Genomic DNA, 23,176 nt, shown 5'->3' on the forward strand with positions numbered 1-23,176 from the left:
GATGAGGAAGGAAATGGTACCACCATAGAGAGAGGCAGAGAGTCAGGAAAGTGAACCAGAAGTTAGCGACTCACAGAACAGTGTTGTTCCAAAGAAGCCAGTGACCAAACCAGTGAGAGAAACCAGAAAGAAGGAAGAGAGACCAAGGAAGGAAGAGAAACCAAGGAGAGAAATAAGTAGGACTGCAGTGAGGGACAGCGCTAGCAAGAAAGGAAAGAAGGACGAGAATGTTTGGCAGACAATGCAAGGGAAAAACAAAAGCAGAAGCAGAAAGCAGGCCGACTTGTTAGACCCAGGGGAAGGTCCTTCTAGTCCCTTCTTAATCACCACCACAAATTAATTTGTGGTTTTGGACGAGGAGTCTGAGACCTGGGGAGACAGGGCTGAGAGAGAGGAGAAGGAAGAACTAAAGAGAATTCAGATGGAGGAAGAGAAAGAAAAGCTGGAGCAGGAGAACCCTGAGGAAATGGAGATCCAACTCCCTTTACAGAAGAGGGGAAGGGAGTGACCAGCCTGTCAGGAAGAAAGGTGTAGGCGGAGTCATTAGGCTTTCCAGTGATCAGGAGAGGCTGTGTGTCTTGGGGATGGAACACCATCTGACTGTGGTCCTCAAGTCAAGCGATATGGGGAGGAAGCTGTAGGTCTGGCTAAGAAAAAAAATCCATCTAAGCATTCATGATGGCACAGCCTACAATCAGGTTCTTAACCTCCAATGTTTGTAGTGTCAGGACTCAGCGGGCGAGATTCTTGGCATTCGAGAGTTTAGCTAACTCGGATGCTGAGGTGTTTTTCCTTCAGGAGACCCGACTCACTACCCTGACGGATCTGAGAAAGGCAAGGGCTGACTGGCGACATGGGCCTTCCTTCTGGTCCATAGCAGAGGAGCCATGTGGAGGAGTAGCAATACTTTTTAGGGGTGGCCTCAATGTTAGAGTGCACCGTCTCCTTGAGATCCAAGTAGGCCGATGTCTTTTGATGGATGTTACAATAAGCGGAAGGTGATTACGGCTTATCAACATCTATGGGCCACAGTCTATGGCAGGCAGGAGGGCTCTGCTAGTGGAAATTAGGCCTCTCCTGCACACATCCCTTCCGGTTATCCTGGCCGGTGATTTCAACCAGGTTCTTAGACCAGAAGATCGGTCTGGTAAATTAGGGAAATCTGAAAGTTATTACTTAAACATGCTTATTCAGCAAGCTGGTCTGGTTGATGTCGCAACTCGGGGTGGCCGGAGGGCATCACATACCTACAGATGTGCAGAAAGGAGCAGTCGCCTGGATATGGGCTTTGTTGGGGCAGGTGAGGAGTTCACTGATGTGAGGGAGGTTGGGGTAGAATATTCTGATCACCTGACTCTCTCTTTTACAGTGGGAGCTTCTTCTGTTCCAGAAAAGGGTAGGGGTCTTTGGCGGCTGAGTGTGGACTCCCTGGAGTCAGTTCAGCAGTCTTTTGAGGCTCTGCTTAGGTATCAGCTCAATAGAGTTGATTTTTACAATTCTGTACCATCATGGTGGGAGGATGCCAAATACTCATTCTGGACTTTCTTCCGTAAGCTATCTGTACGCAGGGAGGGTAAGCGGTATAAGAAGTACCTGACTCTCTTAAAGAAGCTGGAGTCCTCTATTTCGGATGGGGTGGCGGGGTCAAAGATCACCCAGCTGAAAGCCCAGATCAGAGAATGTCAGAATAGCCGCTACAAATCTCTTGTGCAGGAAAGGGATTATGGGAGTTTTCACTCCCCGGACCCCTTTTTAAACTGTCGGGAGAATGTTGGGCGGAAGCTTATCACCGGTCTGATCGACCCCAAGGGTGAGTTACAGACATCCAGGGAGGGCATCCTTGGGGTTGTGAAAGGCTTTTACGCTTCTCTGTTCCGGGCCAAGGCTTTGGATAAGGGGAGGACTTCATCCTTCCTGGAGGCAACCCCAGGGCCTGATGTGACCAATTTGGACTTTGAGCCTTTGACAGCTGAGATCACGGAGGACGAGGTCAAAGCTGCAATCGATTGCCTTGCTAAAAAGAAGGCTCCAGGACCAGACGGCCTTACAGCCGAATTTTATAAGAAATTTAAAGACCAGCTGGCTCCGGTTCTCGTAGAGGTCTTTAGAGACTGCCTGGAAGGGGGTATCTTGCCCCCCCTCTATGAGAGAATCCTCCTTGATCTTGCTGTCTAAAGGTAAGGATCCGCAGCGGGTTGAGAACTGGAGGCCGATTGCCCTTCTCAACACTGATGGGAAGCTTCTCGCACGGATACTTTTTACTAGACTGATTTTGTTTTCAGGCACTTTATTATCTCCTGTCCAGTCCTGCACGGTGAAAGGGCGGAGCATATTCGAGGTGATCCTTACTATAAGGGAAGCCTTGGAACTATGCAAAGTCCAAAACATTGGGTGCTAATTTCTGTCTCTGGACCAGGCTAAGGCCTTTGATCGAGTGGATCATGAGTATCTGTGGGCCATTTTGGCAAAGTACGGCATCCCGGGAACATTCATTAGGTGGTTATCAGCTTTGTACAAAGGGGCCGTAAGCTTTCCACTTATCAATGGGTGGCGAGAACTTTGAGGTCGGGGCCGGGGTGAGACAAGGGTGCCCTTTAAGTCCTTTGCTGTATGTTTTTGCGATCGATCCTTTTTTAAGGCGTTTGCAGGCGGGTGGAATAAAGGGTCTCTCTGTTCCCTGTAGCCAGCCCCTCAGGTCAGTAGCCTACGTGGATGTAAGCAGCAGTCCTGCCCTGCTTTATGGCTGAGATTCTAGCTATCTGTATAACAGAGCATTCTGTCACAGTGGCACAGATCCTATCTGATCCCCCCATTGTAAGCAGCAGTCCTGCCCTGCTTTATGGCTGAGATTCTAGCTATCTGTATAACAGAGCATTCTGTCACAGTGGCACAGATCCTATCTGATCCCCCCATTGTAAGCAGCAGTCCTGCCCTGCTTTATGGCTGAGATTCTAGCTATCTGTATAACAGAGCATTCTGTCACAGTGGCACAGATCCTATCTGATCCCCCCCATTGTAAGCAGCAGTCCTGCCCTGCTTTATGGCTGAGATTCTAGCTATCTGTATAACAGAGCATTCTGTCACAGTGGCACAGATCCTATCTGATCCCCCACCCCCCATTGTAAGCAGCAGTCCTGCCCTGCTTTATGGCTGAGATTCTAGCTATCTGTATAACAGAGCATTCTGTCACAGTGGCACAGTTCCTATCTGATCCCCCCCATTGTAAGCAGCAGTCCTGCCCTGCTTTATGGCTGAGATTCTAGCTATCTGTATAACAGAGCATTCTGTCACAGTGGCACAGATCCTATCTGATCCCCCCCATTGTAAGCAGCAGTCCTGCCCTGCTTTATGGCTGAGATTCTAGCTAACTGTATAACAGAGCATTCTGTCACAGTGGCACAGATCCTATCTGATCCCCCCCCCATTGTAAGCAGCAGTCCTGCCCTGCTTTATGGCTGAGATTCTAGCTATCTGAATAACAGAGCATTCTGTCACAGTGGCACAGATCCTATCTGATCCCCCCCATTGTAAGCAGCAGTCCTGCCCTGCTTTATGGCTGAGATTCTAGCTATCTGTATAACAGAGCATTCTGTCACAGTGGCACAGATCCTATCTGATCCCCCCATTGTAAGCAGCAGTCCTGCCCTGCTTTATGGCTGAGATTCTAGCTATCTGTATAACAGAGCATTCTGTCACAGTGGCACAGATCCTATCTGACCATCCCCCCATTCTAAGCAGCAGTCCTGCCCTGCTTTATGGCTAACCTAACTATATGATTCAGAGAATTGCTTAATGTGTAGAAACGAAAGGCAGGGACAACCAAGCCAGACTAGTAATGGCTTAAATATGTAATTTTATAAAATGAAAAAAACAATGTAATGATATTTCCCTTAAGGATTAGTTGAGTTCCCTGTTGATATGGTAGTACAGGTAAAGGATCCCTTATCCGGAAACACGATATCCAGAAAGCTCCGAATTACGGAAAGCCTGTCTCCCATAGACTCTATTTTAATCAAATAATTCAGATTTTTTAAATTGATTTCCTTTTTCTCTGTAAAAATAAAACAATGCTTTGTATTTGATCCCAACTAAGATATCATTAATCCTTACTGGATGTAAAATAATCCTATTGGGTTTAATTAATGTTTCATTGATTTTTAAGTAGACTTAAGGTATGAAGATCCAAATTACGGAAAGACCCCTTATCCGGAATACCCTTGGTCCCGAGCATTTTGGATAATGGGTCCCATACCTGTAACAGAGCAATGAGCCAGAGATAAGTATACACACAGCCAGGACAAGCCTTATGGTATTCTCTATGGTGTACCGTATATACTCGAGTATAAGCCAAGTTTTTCAGCACTTGGCTATACCTGAGTATATATGGGTAATTATTAGTGCTGACACTGCTGACATTCGGTGTGTGCACCCCCTCCCCCGTGCGTGTTTGCGCACGCGCCCGTATGTGTGCGCGTTCGTGTGCCCCCCCGCTGCGTCCTCCCTCACACCTGGCAGCTGAGAGAGAAGCGATATGGGGAGCTGAGAGGGAGGATGCAGAGATGGATGGCAGACTGAGGGGAGGCCAAACTGGCATTTTTGTAAGCACTTTGATTTCTTAATTATATTTCTAGCTGGTGAAATATGAGGCAAAAATACAGTTCTCATATGTGGTACAGAAAGCTGACCAGATTTCCCTTTGATTAGAAACACTAATAATCAAGTGTGCACTGCAGGGAAGTCCTGATTAAAATGCATCCCTTCAGCTATTATTTTTTATGTGTCCTACTTAGAGGAATGATTTGGTCAGACTGAAGTACAAAATAAAAGATTGTTTGTAGCCACAGACTGAGGGAAATGATTTTATGATGCAAACTTCATCCCATGGCACAACAGTCATTTGGATATTCAATTAACAGCCTCAGCCATTAAGGGATTTCTGGAAACTGCAATTTACCACAGCACAACAATTTCAAGTTTGATCAATATATATTTATGTTCCCTCCCAGCAGTGCAGTTTAGTAAGACATTTATTTGCAAATGACATAATGAAAAAGGACATACCTTTCCCCCCCTAGGCTTATACTCGAGTCAATAAGTCCAGTTTTCTTAGGTAAAATTAGGTACCTCGGCTTATATTTGGATCGGCTTATACTCGAGTATATACGGTAACTTCTGTCTCTCAGTGTTCCTCCTGCAAGGCAACAATAAGCAAGTTAGACTTGTATCTCTGTGTAAAATGGTATCATTAGTTTTCCTATCATTTTCTCACTAATGCCCATGTATTTGTAGATTGTAAGCTCTTTTGGGCAGGGCTCTCTTCACCTCTTGTATCGGTTATTGATTGCTTTATATGTTGCTCTGTATTTCCAATGTATGGAACCCACTTATTGTACAGCGCTGCGGGATATGTTGGCGCTTTATAAATAAATGTTAATAATAATAATAATAATGTAGAGTGTAAGCTCTTTTGGGCAGGGCTCTCTTCCCCTCCTATATCGGTTACTGATTGCTTTATATGTTACTCTGAATGTCCAATGTATGAAACCCACTTATTGTACAGCGCTGCGGGATATGTTGGCGCTTTATAAATAAATGTTAATAATAATAATAATGTAGAGTGTAAGCTCTTTTGGGCAGGGCTCTCTTCCCCTCCTGTATCGGTTACTGATTGCTTTATATGTTACTCTGTATGCCCAATGTATGTAACCCACTTATTGTACAGCGCTGCGGGATATGTTGGCGCTTTATAAATAAATGTTAATAATAATAATAATGTAGAGTGTAAGTTCTTTTGGGCAGGGCTCCCTTCCCCTCCTGTATCGGTTACTGATTGCTTTATATGTTACTCTGTATGTCCAATGTATGGAACCCACTTATTGTACAGCGCTGCGGGATATGTTGGGGCTTTATAAATAAATGTTAATAATAATCTAGAGTGTAAGCTCTTTTGGGCAGGGCTCTCTTCCCCTCCTGTATCGGTTACTGATTGCTTTATATGTTACTCTGTATGTCCAATGTATGTAACCCACTTATTGTACAGCGCTGCGGGATATGTTGGCGCTTTATAAATAAATGTTAGTAATAATAATGTAGAGTGTAAGCTCTTTTGGGCAGGGCTCCCTTCCCCTCCTGTATTGGTTACTGATTGCTTTATATGTTACTCTGTATGCCCAATGTATGTAACCCACTTATTGTACAGCGCTGCGGAATATGTTGGCACTTTATAAATAAATGTTAATAATAATAATAATAATGTAGAGTGTAAGCTCTTTTGGGCAGGGCTCCCTTCCCCTCTTGAATCAGTTATTGATTGCTTTATATGTTGCTCTGTATTTCCAATGTATGTTAATCTTTATGTCCAATGTATGTAACCCACTTATTGTACAGTGATCTAAATATGTTGGCGCTTTATACATAAATGTTAATAATAATAATAATAATAATAATAATAATTCATCTACTCATCACTGCTTGTCTGGCCACCATCACTTCCTAAATCCCAAATTTTTCGAGTTGAAACTATTGTTATACTATTGAGTTTAAATGGACATTTGTTTCTGTGAATCCTATTGCTCCAGCTGCCATTTTAGGGGCATTGGCACTCTTGGAAAACAATAATGTGTTTCAAGTTTCACTTGAAACTAGGCGAAACTAAAAACAATGTGGGGATTAAGTTCCCCTTGAAAATGTGTGAAACTGATAACAATGTGGGGATTAAGTTCCCCTTGAAAATGTGTGAAACTGATAATGTGGGGATTAAGTTCCCCTTGAAAATGTGTGAAACTGATAATGTGGGGATTAAGTTCCCCTTGAAAATGTGTGAAACTGATAATGTGGGGATTAAGTTCCCCTTGAAAATGTGTGAAACTGATAATGTGGGGATTAAGTTCCCCTTGAAAATGTGTGAAACTGATAATGTGGGGATTAAGTTCCCCTTGAAAATGTGTGAAACTGATAACAATGTGGGGATTAAGTTCCCCTTGAAAATGTGTGAAACTGATAATGTGGGGATTAAGTTCCCCTTGAAAATGTGTGAAACTGATAATGTGGGGATTAAGTTCCCCTTGAAAATGTGTGAAACTGATAATGTGGGGATTAAGTTCCCCTTGAAAATGTGTGAAACTGATAATGTGGGGATTAAGTTCCCCTTGAAAATGTGTGAAACTGATAATGTGGGGATTAAGTTCCCCTTGAAAATGTGTGAAACTGATAATGTGGGGATTAAGTTCCCCTTGAAAATGTGTGAAACTGATAATGTGGGGATTAAGTTCCCCTTGAAAATGTGTGAAACTGATAATGTGGGGATTAAGTTCCCCTTGAAAATGTGGGAAACTGAAAATAATGAGGGGAATAACTTCTCCTTGAAGTTGGGTGAAACTGAAAACAATGAGGGGATTAATTTGTCCTTGAAGAACAGACTGTCGCTGACTAAAAGTCAACAAATAGGTATTCAACCACACAGCCCTTAGATCAGGCTTGATGCATCGATCCTCGCAAGGCACACCGCTGAGCCATTCAATACAATCCAAATGTAGAGGAGAGCACCATAAAGCAGAATTCTGCTAAAATGCTGTTTATTTCAGACCAAAACACTGTTCATAAAATGCTAAAATGCTGTTTATTTCAGACCAAAGTCTGTCGCTGACTATTCTATTCCTCTACTATTCTAAGCCTCCATAGGACTCAATGGTACTCAACTGATTAAACCTGCTGGATTTTTTTTTTTTTAAATCTCGAAATTATCTATAATTATGAAAAAAATCCTCTGCACTCACCCATTGTCAATATGTAGAAATAGGACATTAGGACATTTCTGTGCATTCAGCTACTAAGAAATGCCTTCCCTCCCCACCCCAAAAAGAGGGATTGTTTGTCCGTACATTGCAATATACTTCAAGCTGGCCAACTACGTCACAGTCATCCCTTCTGGCCAGTCCTACACTCACTGACCTATATAAGTAATTTGAGATTAGTACTGAGCAAAGGGACTAAGTTTTACCTGCAACATGCTTGCGTATAAGGTTAAAACTCCCATATGGTTGCCTTTTTATTGGTTCCATTGGGATCACCTGACTGTAGCTGGGGATAGTGGGGGCTACAACATGGAGATGGCCACTGCTCCTGTATAAACAATAACACAAGAAAAAGGGAAAGTTGTGCTCAACCACTAAATTGTTAACCATTAAGCGGGGGTGCAATGAGGCTGTGACCATAAAATACATATAAACAACCGCAAAAAATCCTCTGCACTCACCCATTATCAATATGTAGAAATAGGACATTAGGACATTTCTGTGCATTCAGCTACTAAGAAATGCCTTCCCTACCCACCTCAAAAAGAGGGATTGTTTGTCCGTACATTGCAATATACTTCAAGCTGGCCAACTACGTCAAAGTCATCCCTTCTGGCCAGTCCTACACTGACCTATATAAGTAATTTAAGATTAGTACTGAGCAAAGGGACTAAGTTTTACCTGCAACATGCTTGCTGGTGAGTAGGCATACTTACTGTGTAACTGCAGGGTCAGACTGGGCTGCAGGGACACCAGGAAAATACCCGGTTGGCCCCAGCGGCCCAGACCCGACCCTGTTGCAGCTTCCCGTGGCTGCCCATTTTCTTCCCGATACGTTTTACAAATGCATATTTAGGGGAGGACATCGGGTGGGGGCCCCTTGGGGGGGGTTGGGGTCCGGTGGAGGTATTTTGGGGGGTGCAGGCCCTGCACCGCCCAGTCCGACCCTGGATGGAGGACATGTATATTTATTCCTCAGAGCACTCTGACACTTGCAGTGTAGCATAAATCACAAACAATTCTAGATGTCTATTGTAGCAGGTTAAACTTTTTCTACATTTTACACTTTTTTTTTTACACTTCCTCAGTTTGTTGTGAGGGGGAACTTTACAGGAAGTGTGCAATGTTTCTTCAGCTTATCTGTCAGTCTGAGTGAGATCTTAATTATAAAGCAGAACCTCACACCTTGCAATAAGCTTTATATAATGTGCCAAAGTTGCGTTCGTTTGTGAACTTTCATGTTGTGTATGAGAGTATTTCCCTGACATGATCCTAAGGGGCACTTTATAGTGAGGCTGTGGAATGCTTGGCTGGGTAAAATGATGGTGATAGATCCACCTCCACCATTGGTGCGTGTATGGCCGGCTTAACTCAGAACACAGTGAGAGGCGCATTTCGTACAAACGTTGATACAATTACTTTCTGTAGGGACCCATAGGGTTAAGTGCCCTATGGCTTCAGATCCCTACCTCTTCACACTTTGTGTTCTCATTGGGTAAAGCCCCTGTACTCATATTACAGTTAAGACAACTTTCTTTATTGGTTAGTAAGGTTGACCACTCCCCTTGCAGACTGATATAGTGTATAGCAAGGAGGAGTGGCTTCCTCTTTGGCTGCAGGCTGTCTTCCAAGCACCAGTCCACTGAGCCTGGAGGCCCCAGAAGCATTTGTACCCTAGAGGCCTTTTACCTCTGGAGAAGTTGGGAAACAGGGTCCCGTGAACGAGGATTAAGAAAGCACAGTCAGATTTAAGTGAGCATAGTTAGCTCTAGCTAGAAAGGGCAGCCATTAGCCCCAACAAAGGAGTGATTAGGACCAGGAGTATTTCTCCTATCCAGCAATGTTGCCTCAGTGCAGGGCCACATAGTAGAGATAGTGACAGGCAGGATTACCCCTGATCCACTCACCCAGAGGACTCATCCACTAGAGCAGTGCTGTCCAACTTCTGTTGTACCGAGGGCCGGAATTTTTCCGGCCTACGTAGTGGAGGGCCGATAATGGAAGCCAGTTTTGACCACTCCCCTTTTTTAAACTGCACCCACTTGAAACCACACCCATGTTATCACATGACCATACCCATATTAATGGTTGTAGTACAGCAAAAACCTGCCATACTCTGCCTTCCCTACCCTGCCTGTGTGAGTGCCATACTCTGCCTGCCCTACCCTGCCTGTGTGTGCCATACTCTGCCTGCCCTACCCTGCCTACGTGCCATACTTTCACTGTGTGTGCCATTCTTGGCTGGTTTGTGCCATACTTGGCCTGTGTGTGCCATACTCTGCCTGCCCTACCCTGCCTGTGTGTGCCATACTCTGCCTTCCCTACCCTGCCTGCATGTGCCATACTTTCACTGTGTGTGCCATTCTTGGCTGGTTTGTGCCAAACTTGGCCTGTGTGTGCCATACTCTGCCTGCCCTACTCTGCCTGTGTGTGCCATACTCTGCCTTCCCTACTCTGCCTGTGTGTGCGCCATACTCTGCCTGCCCTACTCTGCCTGTGTGTGCCATACTCTGCCTTCCCTACCCTGCCTGTGTGTGCCATACTCTGCCTTCCCTACCCTGCCTGCGTGTGCCATACTTTCACTGTGTGTGCCATTCTTGGCTGGTTTGTGCCAAACTTGGCCTGTGTGTGCCATACTCTGCCTTCCCTACCCTGCCTGTGTGTGCCATACTCTGCTTGCCCTATGCTGCCTGTGTGTATGGCACACACAGGCAGCCTACAGTGACACAATGCTGGCACTGCTCTTACAGTCTGCACAATAACTATATATTAAAAAACTTTTTAATTGCAGTACCACCTCAGTATATGTTCTTTTTGTAGTATGCAGGGATTATTTGTGGGTTTCTACTGCTCCTGAGGTGTGAACAGGGGAACAATGGGGGTGATTACAGCCTGAGCCTGAGGTGTGAACACTGCAGGGGGTAAACAATGCAGAGATTAAAAAGTGTGAACAACACAGGGGATTACATATTTAAACAATACAGGGGGATTACAGCCTGAATCTGAGGTGAGAACCATGCAGGGGGGGCAGTTAATCACAGTACTGATACCATTTAAAGCTTACACAAGAGTAAGCCATCAAAGCAGCCAGACAGGTGGGGGGCCACACAGAGGGGGGTCGCGGGCCGCATGCGGCCCGCAGGCCGCCAGTTGGACAGCACTGCACTAGAGGTTATCAACCTGAAGGAATTCCTACTACTTGGCCTACCTCCTAAGGGCACTGGTTGAAAGGTGTGTATTCCGGCCCAGACTCTACCAAGAGGTGGTATAAAAAGTAGAGATGTAGCGAACTGTTTGCCGGCGAACTAATTCGCGCGAACATCGGGTGTTCGCAAGTCCGCAAATTCGCGAACTTTCCGTGATGTTCGCAATTTGGGTTCGCCGGCACCGAAAAAATCGCAAAACTTACGATAACGGTACGAATGCTCCGAAAAAGTCGCAAAACTTACGATAACGGTACGAATGCTCCGAAAAAGTCGCAAAACTTACGATAACGTTACGAAAGCTCCGAAAAAGTCGCAAAACTTACGATAACGTTACGAAAGCTCCGAAAAGTCGCAAAACTTACAATAACGGTACGAATGCTCCGAAAAAGTCGCAAAACTTACGATAATGGTACGAAAGCTCCGAAAAAGTCGCAAAACTTACGATAACTTTACGAAAGCGCCGGAAAAAGAAAAAGTCGCAAAATTACCGATCATTTCGAAAAACAGCGTGTGTCAATTTTTCAGAGAAGTTTTTGCCCTTGATCCCCCTCCTGCATGTCACTGTCCAGGTCGTGGCACCCTTTAAACAACTTTAAAATCAGTTTTCTGGCCAGAAATGGGTTTTCTAGGTTTTAAAGTTCGCCTTCCCATTGAAGTCTATGGGGTTCGCAAAGTTCGCGAATATTCGCAATTTTCGGCGGAAGTTCGCGAACAGGTTCGCAAACTTTTTTTTTGAGGTTCGCTACATCCCTAATAAAAAGGCGCATACCCTCTCTTCTGCTAAAGAGTGTATCTCAACTGTACCATCTATACCGCTGTGTCTTGTGAGTATATGAATACCCTGTTGCACTATTTCATCTGATATTGGATACAATAAACCTGTTCATAGTTCACCATCAGAAACCCTCTGGCTTCCTTTATCTCTAACTGCACCACACAGTTCAGCAAACCATAGTTCAACTACTCCCTCAGCTCCATCTATCTCCCACTTAGTGGAGGCCCATCCTAGGAAAGGGGGTCGCATTAACACATGCTCTACAATACACTACTAGCCTGGGTTTGCCTAATCTAAGCCAAAATAGTGCTACATTTCCATGCAAGACTGAACAGACGCACATACAGGTAGCACAAACGCAGGGAAAACGAAAGCAGTAACATAGACAAGCTCCTCCTACCAAGACACGCCTCTCAAAGAACTGAAAGTAGTTCGTGTAGGACTGATTCGTGCTGTACAGGGACAATACAAACACATAATTTCAGATATATGTAGGGAGGTAGTACTGGGTCCCTGCACTTACCCCCCTCCTGCTGCTGTTCCCTGTAGGGGAGCTGGCACTGAGACTTTGTGCTGTGAGCTGCTGCCTAGCAACAAGGTGAACAGCAAGCTCAGGGGTGCAGGAAGTTGCAAAGCAGCCTGGGAGCCACAGAAAGGAAAAGGAACCTGGAAAGCCTGGCAGAGGAAGTCAGGGGGAGGAGAAAGAACGTTCCAGAGCTCCACAAGCTGCAAGTGGGCTCAGAGAGAGGAGCTGCACAAGAAGAAGCTGGCCTTTGGAACAGGCTGGTACAGGGAAGGCAGACCCTGTACCTGGAGAGACAGAGATCCTGTGAGGAGTCCTGACTGGAGGAACAAACACCTGCAGGGGAATCCCATCTGAGTAGCTAAAGGGGCTAGTAGTCGCACTGAAGGTTCTGTGTGAATCGCCCAGAGAGATCCCTGGAGTGAGTATAATTAAAGTGACAGTAATAAAGGAGCGCTTGAAGATTTAAAGTATATAAACTGTTTCCTTTGGGACTGAGCTAAAGGACATTACATAGTGAGATAGCTTGCGCTGGCAAAGCTAGTTAGTAAGGCCCTTATTGCCACTTTGATAGGAGTGTTATATGTATTAGTTTCCCCTTTATTTCAGATAAAAGTTATTTTGTTTATCAAGTACTGTGTGTGCATTATTATTGTTCCTAGTGGGGCCACCCGTAGGTGCACTCCCGGATCCCACTAGGGGGCACTGCGCTAATAAATAGCAGGTACCCAGTCTCTCCCAATACCACTGCAGAGTGATTCAGGTTTGTCCTGTGTCCCGTGCCATCAGATAAGCGCCACACGTGGAGTGTAACACTGTCAAAAGTGCCAAAAGCGATGAGGATAGGGTTACATATGTGTGAGGGAAGAAGAACGGGACTTCTTTATTAGTTCCTGCGATAGTTCTCCGTACTGTAAGTTCCCTTTACAGATTATTTATCGCTTAACGGAGCGGGTGGTGCGACACAGTATCTGTTAGTCTCACTGTAACAAACCTTCCTGTAATGGTGCAGTCCTTGTGCGGGTAAATAGACATGTTTGTCAGAATCTTGAAGCAAAAGGCCATATTCAGCCGCACTACGGAGCGTGTATTGTTGGGGTGCCCTGACTGACTGACTTACTGCCCTACAGTCCTGACTTACTTCCCTGACTGACTTACTGCCCTGACTGACCCGACTGACCTACTTACTACCCTGACTGACTGCCGGGTGACGAAAGTGCTCTAGTAACGCTACTTAATGGGAATACAATCGGCTATATAGTCCCTTAGGGAAAGGGATACTGCGCCGAAAGTAATGACTACAGCTTGTGTAACAACAAGCGAGATATGTCCCCGGAACTACTAGGGGCTGGTTACAATTCTGCTGATAGGCTGCTATTATGACCCTGACCACGCCCATTTCTCGATAGGAGTTTGCGCACTGACGTAGTAATAAAGGATACATTGTTATGTTTGTTAGGGAGGGGATATAATAGGGTGTTACCCCAGGAAAAACAAGTGTCTAGCCAGCTGTTAGTGTTACTATAAGTCTTAACCCTTTGGTAGCTATTCCTTATTAATAGGTGCAATAAATGTTTCACACTGGGCACTATCCGATGAGCTTGCCAAATATAATATATGTACTTGCCACTGGTTATCAGCTTGCTTACATTTGTTCCTATTTTTGTCATGGTATTTTATTCCTTCTGTGTGCCCCCAGTCATGCATTGATTTGATCAACCTTATATGTGTAACCCTTTAATGGCCCACCATACATAGGATCCTCTCGCTTGGCCAGGCCACCAAGCGAGCGGATCTTCTCCTGATCAATGGGTGGGTGATATCGAGCTAGTTCAATTGAAGTAAAATGGTGGGTATGGGCGTCAGTTTGGGGACCGTATCAATGAGCCTACACAGTCCAGGATCCGATGGAAAATCAAACCTGCTCAATCGAGATCTGCCCAATTTCAGGCCAGTTGTTGGTCGGACAGGCCTGTCATTAGTGCCCATACATGGACAGATAAGCTGCTGGTTAGGTCTAAAGGAGTGATATCGGCAGCTAGAATCGGCTTGTGTATGGCCACCTTTAGAATAGGATCACCCTCCAGCACAGACAGGGTGCCTATTTTCTGGCAATAAAAAAAAATAAAACAGTGAGTTTTGGTTGGGTGACAGAACTTAACTGGGATTTGGAGACACAGTGCCTCTACCTAGTGGACACATGGGCAATATTTATCATGCTGTGTATAAAATGTAGTGAAGCTGGTAAGGCCCCATCTAGAATATGCCATTCAGTTTTTGTCTCCAGTGCTCAAACGGGACATTGTTGAGTTAGAGAGGGTCCAGAGAAGGGCAACTATTCTTTGTTTATTAACCTCTCCCCTAAAGGTTATATCTCCCACTATGGAGAACTTGAAGGGAAAACTCACCTTTTCTCTCATTTGTTGGGTCACTCTACCACAATATGTATGTATATGTTGCACCATGCTATCATTATCTCAAAGACCCTGACCAGTTTTTCTTTATTATTTAAATCTCATATAATGGAATCTCATAAGACTACCCAAATGATTTTAATTCAAACTTCGTATTCATACCTTTTGGTACTACTGTATCAAATGTGAATCTCCACTTTGACTCTACCCTTGAGGGCTATGACAGACATGGGGATTAGTAGCTGCATGACAAATCTCCCTTGTTGTGGGCAACTAATTTCCCTGAAATGCCATCCCACCGGCTATAATGTAAATCACCGGTGGGATGGCATACGCGGCGCTGAAATCACCATGCTGCATATGCCATCCCACGGTGACTAATCTCCCCATCTGTCATGGCCCTAAGACTCTTTAACTTACCCCTCTAGTTCTTCTCCATCCAGCTGATTGATAATTTTATGTGCATGACGAAAAGGAAAATGTGTGGGAGGATGCACCAGATGAGGAGAAAGATTTTTGATGAGGATTGAGATTTGGACTCAAGGGCCTCTGTTTCAGCCAATTACTAAACAATTCATCCAGCCACTGCTTCTGAGCTTGCAGTCCAGCCTCTGTCCACTCTTGTGTCTGTAGTCTAGTTACTGTCATCTCCTGTGCCAACTGTCCTGCCACGAGTTCTTTTTGTTTACTTGCCTTTGACTCTGGGCCTGTCTGCCTTGGCCTCCGGACCTAATGACTTGTCTGCCTTGGCCTCCGGGCCTGAGGACCTGTCTACCCTGGCCTGTGGGCCCGAGGACTTGTCTGTACTGGCCTGTGGGCCCGAGGACTTGTCTATACTTGCCTTTGGACCTAAGGACTTGTCTATACTGGCCTGCAGGCCCGAGGACTTGTCTATACTGGTCTGCGAGTCTGAGGACTTGTCTAAACTGGCCTGCAGGCCCGATGACCTGTATAAACTGGCCTACTGACTTGTCTGTACTGCCTGCGGGCCTGAGGACTTGTCTGTACTGGCCTGTGGGCCCGAGGACTTGTCTGCCCTGGCATCTGCCTTGGCTCCCGGGCCCCAGAACCTGTCTGCCCTGGCCTCCGGGCCCAAAACCCTGTCTGCGCTGGCCTCCGGGCTTGAAGGACCTATCTGCTGTGGCCTCCAGGCCTAAGGGACCTGTCTGTTCTGGTCTACAGGGCCTGAGGACCTGTTTGCCTTTGACTTTGGGCCTAAAGACCTGTCTGCCTTGGCCTCTGGACCTAATGACTTGTCTGCTTTGGCCTCCGGGCCTGAGGACCTGTCTACCCTGGCCTGTGGACTTGTCAGTACTGGCCTGCGGGCCCAAGGACTTGTCTATACTGGCTTGTGGGCCTGAGTACTTGTCTAAACTGGCCTGCAGGCCAAAGGACTTGTCTATACTCGCCTGCGGGCCCAAGGAGTTGTCTGTACTGGCTTGCGGGCCAGAGGACTTGTCTATACTGGCCTGCGGGCCCAAGGACTTGTCAGTACTGGCCTGCAGGCTTGAGGACTTGTCTAAACTGGCCTCCGGGTCTGAGGACTTATCTGTACTGGCCTGGGGGCCTGAGGACTTATCTGTACTGGCCTGCGGGCCCAAGGATTTGTCTGTACTGACCTGTGAGCCCAAGGACTTGTCTGTACTGGCCTGCGGGCCCAGTTTTTTGTTTACAGTTGTTGGGGTTTCTGCTCCTATGGTCCAGAGAAAAAAAATGTTTACTGTGCCTTTGCTCCTGGGCCCAGGATCTGTTTACATTGGCTCACGGGCTCCAGGACCTGTCTGCACTGGCCTCTGGGCTTGAAGGATTTATCTGCTGTGGCCTCCAGGCCTTAGGCTGATGCCACATGTGGCGTTTTTACGCTGTGTATTTTCTCAGCCTAAAAACGCTGCACAAGCCACACAGCCCCTGACTATGGCGTTTTTCAGCCTAGTACTGGTGACGTAGCAAATCCCATTTCTATGGCGTTTTTCAGCCTAGTACTGGTGACGTAGCAAATCCCATTTCCATGGTGCTAATATCGCGAAATAGTAAAAAACGCCGCGTATTTCCGCTAGGTCTGGCAGCTGCCTTTGTGTATACATAGGAATAGCTTGCTGTGCAAATACTGGCGTATTTCAGCCAACACTTGAAAAATCCGTGCTAAGGCGTTTTCTAGCGTATTTCCGCATTGTGTGGTTTCCTTCGAGCCTTTTCAAGTTATTTCTATGGATGATGATATCAGGCGTTTTTCAGCGGCTGAGAGAATTAGAAAATCCGCAGCGTAAAAACGCCATGTATGGCATCAGCCTTAAGGACCCTTCCACCCTGGCCTGTGGGCCTAAAGACCTGTCTGTCTTGGGCTCCGGACCTAATGGCCTGTCTGCCACGGCCCCAGGCCAAGTTTTTAGGTTTTTTTATTTACAGGTGTTCCTGTTTTTGATTCAATGGTCCGGGAAAAAAAAATATTTTTCTGTTCCTTTGAACAGTTTTTGGTCTGCAGTTTCTAAGGAACCTGTGACTGATGAGAATGTTGCAATGATAAGATACTGGTACAAGATTCCCTTTGGTATGATGTAATGATTTTCATGTATGACATGAATGCCATGAATGTTTAAATGATTCCCTTTTCTCTGCAATAATAAAACAGAAGCTGTACTTGATCCCAACTAAGATATAATTACCCCTTATTGGGGGCAGAACAGCCCTATTGGGTTTATTTAATGGTTAAATGATTCCCTTTTCTCTGTAATAATAAAACAGTACCTGTACTTGATCCCAACTAAGATATAATTACCCCTTATTGGGGCAGAACAGCCCTATTGGGTTTATTTAATGGTTAAATGATTCCCTTTTCTCTGTAATAATAAAACAGTACCTGTACTTGATCCCAACTAAGATATAATTACCCCTTATTGGGGCAGAACAGCCCTATTGGGTTTATTTAATGGTTAAATGATTCCCTTTTCTCTGTAATAATAAAACAGTACCTGTACTTGATCCCAACTAAGATATAATTACCCCTTATTGGGGCAGAACAGCCCTATTGGGTTTATTTAATGGTTAAATGATTCCCTTTTCTCTGTAATAATAAAACAGTACCTGTACTTGATCCCACCTAAGATATAATTACCCCTTATTGGGGTCAGAACAGCCCTATTGGGTTTATTTCATGGTTAAATGATTCCCTTTTCTCTGTAATAATAAAACAGTACCTGTACTTGATCTCAACTAAGATATAATTACCCCTTATTGGGGCAGAACAGTCCTATTGGGTTTTTCATGGTTAAATGATTCCCTTTTCTCTGCAATAATAAAACAGTACCTGTACTTTATCCCAACTAAGATATAATTACCCCTTATTGGGGGCAGAACAATCCTATTGGGTTTATTTAATGGTTAAATGATTCCCTTTTCTCTGTAATAATAAAACAGTACCTGTACTTGATCCCAACTAAGATATAATTACCCCTTATTGGGGCAGAACAGCCCTATTGGGTTTATTTCATGGTTAAATGATTCCCTTTTCTCTGTAATAATAAAACAGTACCTGTACTTGATCCCAACTAAGATATAATTACCCCTTATTGGGGGCAGAACAGCCCTATTGGGTTTATTTAATGGTTAAATGATTCCCTTTTCTCTGTAATAATAAAACAGTACCTGTACTTGATCCCAACTAAGATATAAATAATCCTTATTTGAGGCAAAACAAGCCTATTGGGTTTATAAAATTTAAATGATATTAAGCAGACTTAAGTTATTGAGATCCAAATTACAGAAAGATCCTTTACCCGGAAAACTCCAGGTCCCGAGCATTCTGGATAAGAGGTCCCATACCGATATGTCCCCGGAACTACTAGGGGCTGGTTACAATTCTGCTGATAGGCTGCTATTATGACCCTGACCACGCCCATTTCTCGATAGGAGTTTGCGCACTGACGTAGTAATAAAGGATACATTGTTATGTTTGTTAGGGAGGGGATATAATAGGGTGTTACCCCAGGAAAAACAAGTGTCTAGCCAGCTGTTAGTGTTACTATAAGTCTTAACCCTTTGGTAGCTATTCCTTATTAATAGGTGCAATAAATGTTTCACACTGGGCACTATCCGATGAGCTTGCCAAATATAATATATGTACTTGCCACTGGTTATCAGCTTGCTTACATTTGTTCCTATTTTTGTCATGGTATTTTATTCCTTCTGTGTGCCCCCAGTCATGCATTGATTTGATCAACCTTATATGTGTAACCCTTTAATGGCCCACCATACATAGGATCCTCTCGCTTGGCCAGGCCACCAAGCGAGCGGATCTTCTCCTGATCAATGGGTGGGTGATATCGAGCTAGTTCAATTGAAGTAAAATGGTGGGTATGGGCGTCAGTTTGGGGACCGTATCAATGAGCCTACACAGTCCAGGATCCGATGGAAAATCAAACCTGCTCAATCGAGATCTGCCCAATTTCAGGCCAGTTGTTGGTCGGACAGGCCTGTCATTAGTGCCCATACATGGACAGATAAGCTGCTGGTTAGGTCTAAAGGACTGATATCGGCAGCTAGAATCGGCTTGTGTATGGCCACCTTTAGAATAGGATCACCCTCCAGCACAGACAGGGTGCCTATTTTCTGGCAATAAAAAAAAATAAAACAGTGAGTTTTGGTTGGGTGACAGAACTTAACTGGGATTTGGAGACACAGTGCCTCTACCTAGTGGACACATGGGCAATATTTATCATGCTGTGTATAAAATGTAGTGAAGCTGGTAAGGCCCCATCTAGAATATGCCATTCAGTTTTTGTCTCCAGTGCTCAAACGGGACATTGTTGAGTTAGAGAGGGTCCAGAGAAGGGCAACTATTCTTTGTTTATTAACCTCTCCCCTAAAGGTTATATCTCCCACTATGGAGAACTTGAAGGGAAAACTCACCTTTTCTCTCATTTGTTGGGTCACTCTACCACAATATGTATGTATATGTTGCACCATGCTATCATTATCTCAAAGACCCTGACCAGTTTTTCTTTATTATTTAAATCTCATATAATGGAATCTCATAAGACTACCCAAATGATTTTAATTCAAACTTCGTATTCATACCTTTTGGTACTACTGTATCAAATGTGAATCTCCACTTTGACTCTACCCTTGAGGGCTATGACAGACATGGGGATTAGTAGCTGCATGACAAATCTCCCTTGTTGTGGGCAACTAATTTCCCTGAAATGCCATCCCACCGGCTATAATGTAAATCACCGGTGGGATGGCATACGCGGCGCTGAAATCACCATGCTGCATATGCCATCCCACGGTGACTAATCTCCCCATCTGTCATGGCCCTAAGACTCTTTAACTTACCCCTCTAGTTCTTCTCCATCCAGCTGATTGATAATTTTATGTGCATGACGAAAAGGAAAATGTGTGGGAGGATGCACCAGATGAGGAGAAAGATTTTTGATGAGGATTGAGATTTGGACTCAAGGGCCTCTGTTTCAGCCAATTACTAAACAATTCATCCAGCCACTGCTTCTGAGCTTGCAGTCCAGCCTCTGTCCACTCTTGTGTCTGTAGTCTAGTTACTGTCATCTCCTGTGCCAACTGTCCTGCCACGAGTTCTTTTTGTTTACTTGCCTTTGACTCTGGGCCTGTCTGCCTTGGCCTCCGGACCTAATGACTTGTCTGCCTTGGCCTCCGGGCCTGAGGACCTGTCTACCCTGGCCTGTGGGCCCGAGGACTTGTCTGTACTGGCCTGTGGGCCCGAGGACTTGTCTATACTTGCCTTTGGACCTAAGGACTTGTCTATACTGGCCTGCAGGCCCGAGGACTTGTCTATACTGGTCTGCGAGTCTGAGGACTTGTCTAAACTGGCCTGCAGGCCCGATGACCTGTATAAACTGGCCTACTGACTTGTCTGTACTGCCTGCGGGCCTGAGGACTTGTCTGTACTGGCCTGTGGGCCCGAGGACTTGTCTGCCCTGGCATCTGCCTTGGCTCCCGGGCCCCAGAACCTGTCTGCCCTGGCCTCCGGGCCCAAAACCCTGTCTGCGCTGGCCTCCGGGCTTGAAGGACCTATCTGCTGTGGCCTCCAGGCCTAAGGGACCTGTCTGTTCTGGTCTACAGGGCCTGAGGACCTGTTTGCCTTTGACTTTGGGCCTAAAGACCTGTCTGCCTTGGCCTCTGGACCTAATGACTTGTCTGCTTTGGCCTCCGGGCCTGAGGACCTGTCTACCCTGGCCTGTGGACTTGTCAGTACTGGCCTGCGGGCCCAAGGACTTGTCTATACTGGCTTGTGGGCCTGAGTACTTGTCTAAACTGGCCTGCAGGCCAAAGGACTTGTCTATACTCGCCTGCGGGCCCAAGGAGTTGTCTGTACTGGCTTGCGGGCCAGAGGACTTGTCTATACTGGCCTGCGGGCCCAAGGACTTGTCAGTACTGGCCTGCAGGCTCGAGGACTTGTCTAAACTGGCCTCCGGGTCTGAGGACTTATCTGTACTGGCCTGGGGGCCTGAGGACTTATCTGTACTGGCCTGCGGGCCCAAGGATTTGTCTGTACTGACCTGTGAGCCCAAGGACTTGTCTGTACTGGCCTGCGGGCCCAGTTTTTTGTTTACAGTTGTTGGGGTTTCTGCTCCTATGGTCCAGAGAAAAAAAATGTTTACTGTGCCTTTGCTCCTGGGCCCAGGATCTGTTTACATTGGCTCACGGGCTCCAGGACCTGTCTGCACTGGCCTCTGGGCTTGAAGGATTTATCTGCTGTGGCCTCCAGGCCTTAGGCTGATGCCACATGTGGCGTTTTTACGCTGTGTATTTTCTCAGCCTAAAAACGCTGCACAAGCCACACAGCCCCTGACTATGGCGTTTTTCAGCCTAGTACTGGTGACGTAGCAAATCCCATTTCTATGGCGTTTTTCAGCCTAGTACTGGTGACGTAGCAAATCCCATTTCCATGGTGCTAATATCGCGAAATAGTAAAAAACGCCGCGTATTTCCGCTAGGTCTGGCAGCTGCCTTTGTGTATACATAGGAATAGCTTGCTGTGCAAATACTGGCGTATTTCAGCCAACACTTGAAAAATCCGTGCTAAGGCGTTTTCTAGCGTATTTCCGCATTGTGTGGTTTCCTTCGAGCCTTTTCAAGTTATTTCTATGGATGATGATATCAGGCGTTTTTCAGCGGCTGAGAGAATTAGAAAATCCGCAGCGTAAAAACGCCATGTATGGCATCAGCCTTAAGGACCCTTCCACCCTGGCCTGTGGGCCTAAAGACCTGTCTGTCTTGGGCTCCGGACCTAATGGCCTGTCTGCCACGGCCCCAGGCCAAGTTTTTAGGTTTTTTTATTTACAGGTGTTCCTGTTTTTGATTCAATGGTCCGGGAAAAAAAAATATTTTTCTGTTCCTTTGAACAGTTTTTGGTCTGCAGTTTCTAAGGAACCTGTGACTGATGAGAATGTTGCAATGATAAGATACTGGTACAAGATTCCCTTTGGTATGATGTAATGATTTTCATGTATGACATGAATGCCATGAATGTTTAAATGATTCCCTTTTCTCTGCAATAATAAAACAGAAGCTGTACTTGATCCCAACTAAGATATAATTACCCCTTATTGGGGGCAGAACAGCCCTATTGGGTTTATTTAATGGTTAAATGATTCCCTTTTCTCTGTAATAATAAAACAGTACCTGTACTTGATCCCAACTAAGATATAATTACCCCTTATTGGGGCAGAACAGCCCTATTGGGTTTATTTAATGGTTAAATGATTCCCTTTTCTCTGTAATAATAAAACAGTACCTGTACTTGATCCCAACTAAGATATAATTACCCCTTATTGGGGCAGAACAGCCCTATTGGGTTTATTTAATGGTTAAATGATTCCCTTTTCTCTGTAATAATAAAACAGTACCTGTACTTGATCCCAACTAAGATATAATTACCCCTTATTGGGGCAGAACAGCCCTATTGGGTTTATTTAATGGTTAAATGATTCCCTTTTCTCTGTAATAATAAAACAGTACCTGTACTTGATCCCACCTAAGATATAATTACCCCTTATTGGGGTCAGAACAGCCCTATTGGGTTTATTTCATGGTTAAATGATTCCCTTTTCTCTGTAATAATAAAACAGTACCTGTACTTGATCTCAACTAAGATATAATTACCCCTTATTGGGGCAGAACAGTCCTATTGGGTTTTTCATGGTTAAATGATTCCCTTTTCTCTGCAATAATAAAACAGTACCTGTACTTTATCCCAACTAAGATATAATTACCCCTTATTGGGGGCAGAACAATCCTATTGGGTTTATTTAATGGTTAAATGATTCCCTTTTCTCTGTAATAATAAAACAGTACCTGTACTTGATCCCAACTAAGATATAATTACCCCTTATTGGGGCAGAACAGCCCTATTGGGTTTATTTCATGGTTAAATGATTCCCTTTTCTCTGTAATAATAAAACAGTACCTGTACTTGATCCCAACTAAGATAT

The 23,176-nt window shown here is 45.1% G+C and overlaps 1 protein-coding gene across 1 annotated transcript in view; it reads left to right on the top strand.

The window, feature by feature from the left end:
• Positions 1-12,444: 12,444 nt before the first annotated feature.
• Positions 12,445-23,176, top strand: part of LOC100495695 (butyrophilin-like protein 8) — a 48,771-nt gene continuing 38,039 nt past the window's right edge. The window contains exon 1 of the mRNA XM_002938324.5: positions 12,445-12,718. The gene's annotated coding sequence lies outside the window, so the exon portion shown is untranslated. The remainder of the gene's footprint in view (positions 12,719-23,176) is intronic.

The sequence above is a fragment of the Xenopus tropicalis genome, chromosome 8, assembly GCF_000004195.4.
Source record: "Xenopus tropicalis strain Nigerian chromosome 8, UCB_Xtro_10.0, whole genome shotgun sequence".
Lineage (NCBI taxonomy): Eukaryota > Metazoa > Chordata > Amphibia > Anura > Pipidae > Xenopus > Xenopus tropicalis.